The sequence below is a fragment of the Myodes glareolus genome, chromosome 4 (genome assembly GCF_982192425.1).
Source record: "Myodes glareolus chromosome 4, mMyoGla1.1, whole genome shotgun sequence".
Classification (NCBI taxonomy): Eukaryota; Metazoa; Chordata; class Mammalia; order Rodentia; family Cricetidae; genus Myodes; species Myodes glareolus.
Window position 1 is genome coordinate 42,353,522 of NC_142029.1, and position 7,509 is coordinate 42,361,030.

At 41.2% G+C, this 7,509-nt stretch overlaps 1 pseudogene; it reads left to right on the forward strand.

Annotated features, from left to right (window-relative positions):
- Positions 1 to 1,709: 1,709 nt before the first annotated feature.
- Positions 1,710 to 2,394, forward strand: LOC125401419 (eukaryotic translation initiation factor 4E pseudogene; annotated as a pseudogene).
- The last annotated feature ends 5,115 nt before the right edge of the window (positions 2,395 to 7,509 follow it).

Sequence of the window (7,509 nt, forward strand, 5' to 3'; positions counted from 1 at the left end):
AGCTTGGGGCTGAAGCTGCTGCACAAACCCAGGGGGCAGATCTATCATCTTCAGGCCAAAATAAAAACTGCTTGACCACTATGCTTGAGTCCTTCTCTCGTGATGAGAGGACGAACAGTCCAGCTGCAAACGGCTTTCGGAGTGCCAGAATAAGAACATTTCTATGACCACACAACACCAATATTGGATTGGAACCGAGCCTATGTGGGTGTGGCCTGTGTTTAGAGGCAAACATTGATTCCAGAAAACACTACACGGAGTACAAGATGAGTCATCGGCACTACACAAAAGCTGAGATCATTTGTGGAATCAAAGCGGTAAGAGCTTGGGCAATAACTAGGAAATGACTGATTTTCCACTGGAGACATTTTCTTAATTATTTTAGGGTTCTACAGGCAATTTTAACACCTTTTGAGGCTGTCATTATGATCCACTTAGAATAATAGCAATTTCCCTCTGCATATTTGACAATGCATAAATTAACTCCTTCCTTAGGATATATGCTTTCCACAATTATTACCAAGTATTTCTCTGTGTGTCTTACCTTGTTTCACTAAAGTTACGCTCTCTGAGAACAGCAGTGATAGTGAATCTATTCGGTATGCCCTTTAGAACCCCCCAATCCAGTATTTAATACACAATTAATATATGGGGGGAGTTAAATGAGTCTCTTAACTCATTGGATCCAGTGCACAGTCAACATTTTGTATAAAAAGAATTATTTTTCTTCTATACTTGAAGAAATTCAAAAAGTTAAACTCCTCTTGAATTTGGAGAAGTGATGCCAGCCACACACTAAGCTGGTACTTATTTAGTGCTCTTGACTTAATGTGATTCCTTAAAGAATTAAAACATGTGGGTGGATTTGTTGGAAAGTGAAAAAGAAAAGCCAGGCAGAGGAGAGAAAGCGCATTTGAGCCTGACATGTTCATTAAGTGTTCTGTTTTGAGTGTCTCTTGCATTTCTAACCATCAAAGTGCTTCTAAAGCCAAAGTGGAGTTTTTTCTTGCTGGCCATCTATTTTGCTCTTCTCTGTGCTTGACCATGCAGTGGTCGTAATTCTCTGCAAGTGTTTGGACATCAACATCTCATGTTTTAAAAAAAAAAATTGCTATTATAGAAAAAGACCTTCAGGCTCTGCTTAACATGCTCCAGAATTGCTTAATGAATGAAAAAAAAAAACCCACCTTACTTTTATGTGGTTTATTGAATGTCAAAACATTGCCATAACACAAACTATTTACTTTTGCTTAATTTGTTTATTCTTTTATCCAGCAAGTAGTATACAATTACATAATAGTTGTGAGACAGTAGATAAAAATTATTCAAAGGAAATTGGTCATAGTCCTTGTGACTCAGAGTATCACAGCCCAGGGAAATGACAGTTTTTGAAAAGAGTGTAAAAAAGCTGTTGTGCATTAACAAACATGGGAAGGAGCAGTTGGAGTACAGGGCCCTTTAATTCTCACAACTATTCCATTGACAGAAACTGTTGATCCCCCCCCCCCAGGTCCTCGAAGGCGAGTGGCTCATCCAGAGACCCTCTGTGGCTGGGTCTCTTCGCTTGCAGGGGACATGCGCTTTGCCAACCCCACATCCTGTTATAACTCAGCCCAAGAACAAGAGCTGTAAAGCCCCAACTGTTGCATTGTTTGTCAGACAGTGAGAAGGGGAGGACATTAGAATTGAAGACCTGAGATCGATCTAAGATGGCGACTGTGGAACGGGAAACCACCGCTACTACTAATCCCCCACCTGCGCAAGAGTTAAAAACAGAATCTAACCAGGAGGCTGCCAGCCCACAGCACTGTAGTAAGCACCCTCTACAGAACAGGTGGGAACACTGCTTTTTTAAAAACGATAAAAGCAAAACTTAGCAAGCAAACCTTTGATTGATCTCTAAGTTTGATGCTGTTGAAGACTTTTAGGTTCTATATAACCATATCCAGTTGCTAGTAATTTAATGCCTGGCTGTGCTACTCACTTTTTAAGGATGGCATTGCACCTATGAGGGGAGATTAGAAGAACAAATGGGGAGGAGACGGCTAATTACATTGAACACGCAGTGTAGACGAAATGATCTTGATCGCTTTTGGCTAGAGACACGGCTGTGCCTTCTTGGGGAATCTTTGGAGGACTACAGCGCCGATGGCCGCAGAGCTGTTGTCAATGTTAGAACTGTAGCTGATAAGATAGCAATATGGAGTCCTGAACGTGAAAACAGATGCAGTCACATATATAGGGAGGGTATACAAGGAAAGGTTAGGAGTTCCTTCCAAGATAGAGATTGGTTATCAGTCCCACGCAAACACAGCTACAAAGAGCCGCTCCACCACTAAAAACACTTTGTTGTTTAAGAAGACACCTGAGTGTTCTCACAGGAGACTGCAGTAGTCATGCAGCTGAGGGGGGAGCTGAACCAAAGCCTCATCCAAGCGGAGTGGACTGCATTGAAGTTTGATTCCATCTTAATGTTGCTAAGATAAGAGAAGGCAGGGTGGTGGTGGCACATGCCTTTAATCCCAGCACTGGGAGGCAGCGGCAGGGTGATCTCTGTGAGTTCAAGGCCAGCCTGATCTACGAGAGCTAGTTCCAGGACAGGCTCTAAAACTACAGAGAGACCCTGTCTCAAAAAACCAAGTGTGTGTGTGTGTGTGTGTGTGTGTGTGTGTGTGTACACACACATACATATACTTGTAAACATAACTATATATATATATATATATATATATATATATGAGAGAAGTCCCATTTGCTTTTGTCTTGTACCTCTGTGTTCATTGCTCCTCACCCACACACACACAATTTTTGCTAGCGTGCCCGCTATCCCAATCAAAGAGTTATAGTATACACCACCCCAGAAATGACAAATGTGTCCCTGGCCCACACTATAACAGCTGGTTAGAATCACCATGATACACACCTTTTGCCTTTCCACGGTATTTGAAAAGAACTTGCATTTCTGTTACCTTGGCTGGAAAGGATCCGTTTCTGTCCCATTCCGTGCAGGAGCGTGTTTTGCTGGTGAGAGTCTGAGTACAGTTTTCCAGAGACCTCTGTTCCTTTCACAGCGTTCTCCTTGCTGGCCTCTTGCTGGCTGATGGCTGCTAGAGTTGAATTTATTCGCTTCCCTCCTTGCTAACATTAGTAATTCTGATTTCTGTTTTTCATTTGCTTTGCTTTTGTCTTTTTCCTCATGTAATGTTGGTGAAGGATCCAGGAATATGACAGAAAGGTGGAATACACATTAAATTTGTGCTTCCGTTGGTACTTTTTTTTTGGTTTGTTTTATAACTACAAAGCTTTGTTACAAAATTGTGCATTTCATTCAAATCATTTGTCCATGTCTGTGTGATCCCTAAGCATAATTGAGGACGATGCAAATGTAACACATAATTATGTTCCTAACTAGAATTAGTTTGTCTGCTTTTGTATCTTTATGCTGTACTTTAACACTTTGTATTACTTAGGCTATTTTGCTCTGGCTACAAATGGCTCAAGTAGAAAAGCGGTCCCATTCATATTAAGACAGCGTCCAAAACTGCAAATAAAATGTGCACAACGAATTGTGTTCTAGACAACTGGATTTGTGCTTTATTTCTCCATCTCTGTAGAAGGAATCTGCACTTCCCATTGTACGGCATAGTGTTTTGTGTCTTCATAGTGTCTTCCCCATGCACAACCTAAGTTTGGAGAGCTAGTTTACTATTATGTTTATTATAATTCTTAATAAATTAAATATGCAATATCAGATATGTAATCAAACTGATGTGATTATCTTTTTTAATAAAGTTAAAACACAATTTCTCAGTTTTAGAGTAAATAATGTACATTGAATGTGCTAAAATTCATGAGAATTTGGATTTTGATGTATCACCATTTGATAGGAACAGTGGCTATAAAATCAGTTGTTGTTTTTGAGATGGTTTTACTTAAAGACCAGAAAACTAGTATAAGGAGAGGATAGGGGAACATGTGTTAGGAATCTTAGTGTTATTATCTGAATAAAACAGAATAAACAAGTATTAAGAACTAAAAAAGAAGAAGAAGAAGAAGAAGAAGAAGAAGAAGAAGAAGAAGAAGAAGAAGAAGAAGAAGAAGAAGAAGAAGAAGAAGAAGAAGAATTAAAGAACTGAGTCAGGTGGATCCGAGAATAAAGTTGTAAATTTTGGCAATAGCAAAGACATCCAGTTTTGTTTGAGCTGTCCTCGGATGAAAAACCTGGAAAAGTATTCTTCCTACCCCATAGTCCCCAGTCAGACCTAGTTTAAATCGCAGTGGGGTAAACCATTGAAGGTGTGGATGTGAACCCCAGACAGATACTGTAAAATCCAGCCTTGAAAGTGTTCAACCGCTCATTATTTATTTGTCGGTTCCCTTCTCAGAAAACCTTCCTTGGAAAGCCAAAAACTTTCGTTGACTACAGATTTCGTAACATTTAAAATACTTTGCGACACGACATTTTATACAAGCACGAATACTATTAAAAATATTTACCATTTTCAACTCACTTTTCCTTCTCTCTGCATTTCCTTAATAAACAATGCATAAGGCGAAAGGTCAAATTTTTCTAAGTTTTATTATTTCTCAGGCCTGGTAGGTATGGAGAGTTTGCCTAACTGAAATGGCCTTGTTATTTTGTAAGTTTACACTGGCTTTATTTGGTCCTGAAAGTGCCCTGAGCAGTAGCTGTCAGTGTGTGGTAAATATTTTATAATGCAGTACATGAGTAGACATAATATCCATGCTGATGAATGAGCAGAACGCACCTAGGTCACTGCAAGAGCGGGTTCTCACGCTGAATGTCTTCACGCCGCGACACTTCCTCCATTTAAAGGCAAAACGAACAGAAAGCGAAACCACACTGAAGTTAAGCGTTATCATATGAAACTTCGACTTCACAGAAGTGGTGATGGGAAGGCCCTAAACCTCTAAATACTAATTGCTAAATGTATTCTAATTCATAGCAAGAAAGACATTATTTGCTTTTCTGGTGTGTAGACATGCATTGAGCTTTGTTAAGGAATTCTAATGTGACCCACTTATGAAAATTAGCCATATGCTATTGTGTAGAATCTACTTAATTCAAAGAAAATAGGTTGGAATAATGTTTATAAAATACAAAAGCAAAAATTATTTTGCTTATTCAACGTAAGTGAATTGGAAAAATGAATACAACTCATTGAATTTCAAAAATAGACAAAATGTTTCATTAACCCAACTTTTATGGAAAACAACTAGGCCTAGGCCCTCTTTGCCAGTTCAGGGGTAGGGTCCATCTACCAACTGATGCCATCTCTGGTTTCGCACTAGTGCCTCCTCCAGGGAAACCACTCATCACGTTGCTGCAGTCAAACCAGTATAACTCATGCCAGGTCAACAAGCAGAAATTGTGAAAAAATGTAAAAAACAAACAAACAAAAACCACCCTGATTGGATACCAAAAAGCTGCTCTGTTTTCACTTCAGCATGCAAATGCTTTTAACACTCTCTCTTCAGCAAATATAAACAAGCCCTGACTCCCTACCTGTGGGTTCCACTCGAATCTGCGCTTCCCTCCTCTTGGCACAGTCCTCGGATCCAACACCTACCCTAATCATGCTTCTGCAGCCAGTGGCGGTCTCCTTTTCTCTGTGTGTTGGTTGCTGGAGCTGCCACAGCAAAACACTACAGGCAAGGTGGCTTTAAAAACATACTTACTTCCTCCTAATTCTGGAGACCGAAGTCTGAGATCGAGGTGTTATCCGTGTTTGTGTTCTCTGTCTTTCTCTGGTGGCTTGTAGAGTGTTCCATCCTGTTCTGTCCTCACAGGGCCACTCTTTTCCTATCCGTGTAGACCTCGGGGATACTGGATTAAGGACCACCTCACTGACTTCTTTCAAACTCACTTATTTCATTTTGTACACGTGCTTGCCTGTGCATGTGTGTGGTGTGCATGTTCACGTGGATGTGTATGCATGTTTGTGTGTGAAACATACAAACATATGCGTATATATACATATATATATATACATATATGTTTTCCCATGTGTGTGGCAGCCTGAGGACAACTTCAGAAACCATCCCTTGCACACCACCCACTTTTATTTTTAGAGACACGGTCTCTCAGGCCTAGGGCTCACCAAGTATGCTAGGCTGGCTGCCTCGCTAGCAAGAGTCCATCTATCCCTGCCTCCCCAGCTCTGGGAATACAGGCACATACCACACCCAGCTTTTTTCATGTGGCTTCTGGGGTTCAGCCTCAGGTCCTCATCCTTACAAGCTAAACCCTTGCTGACCGAGCCATCACCCCAGCCTGCCATTTGTCACTTTATATATCTATCTTCAATACAGCCCCATTCTGAAGGACAGAAGGCTGGGATCTCCATTAGGAATTTGGGGAAGGGTATGCTTTTGCCTATAACACAGTCATTTTAGAACATCCTCCTTGCAGGCAAAGACAGAGAGGCCAGGGCTATACGGTCAATGTCCTGGACCTGGTGGTTCAACATTTGAAGTCATCAAAGGCCCTGGCTCATTCCATCAGACATCTGCTTTTAGATTTACATTTCTAGCTCCCTTGTCACATGGTAGCGACTTTACCTTCAGAAATGAAGTCTTTTCCCAATTGTGCTTAGAACAGAAAAGGAGGAAGGCTTCTCCTCATGTACAGCTTTTCTTCTCTTGACATCCCTGGCCAAGATCATTTTTGATTTATTAGCCAGACGTATTATGATTTATTAGTCACATGGCTACTCCTGGGTCAACCACTTGAAAGGGGCAGCATAGTTCTCATGATTCCCCCAGACCAGTCACGATTTATATCCCAGAGCCATGCATATTGCCCCTGCCCTCAAATCAAGGTTCTGTTAACAAAGGAAAAAATGTGACTGTAATGTGTACAAACCATCGATACCTGTCACAGCCACTGCCCCAAATAGTCACTAAACAACTAGAGAGACAGTTTGCCATTAAGACCATTTGAAGGTGTTGGAAAACAGACAGTGGTTCTTCTGCAAAGGGCTATAGGTGAAGCCAAATAAACATGGGGTCCAGGCCCCCAAAAGACTGTGGCATTGAATGGCTGTTACTGCAGGATATTCTGTTCACCAAAGCCAGTTAATGACAGGTTATGTGTGGTTAATAAGCATTTTAAAGCAAAATTATGAAAGCTTGAGAGCATTCTTGGCAATGGGTATTAAAACCTAACCTCCTACAGTGAGAAGGCAAGCCTAGAGGGGAATCAGGCTTGGGACTGCATTAAAAGGTTCATCATTATTCAGAGAAAGCTAAATGCTGAGCCCCAGAAATCTTCTATAGCAAGGCCAGGGCTATATAGGCTAAATAGTGATGCATTACAACCCCAGCCTCTGAGAATGTTTGGTCCATGTGTGATGTCCTCGGTAGGTCAAACTTCATCCAGTTCACTGGGCCTGGAGTGAACTGCCTCATTGGGGGAGGAAGAGGCTCCGTACCCCTTCACCTTGCCTTGCAGTCCTTACAAGCATGCAGGGGCCAGTCGTATCAGGA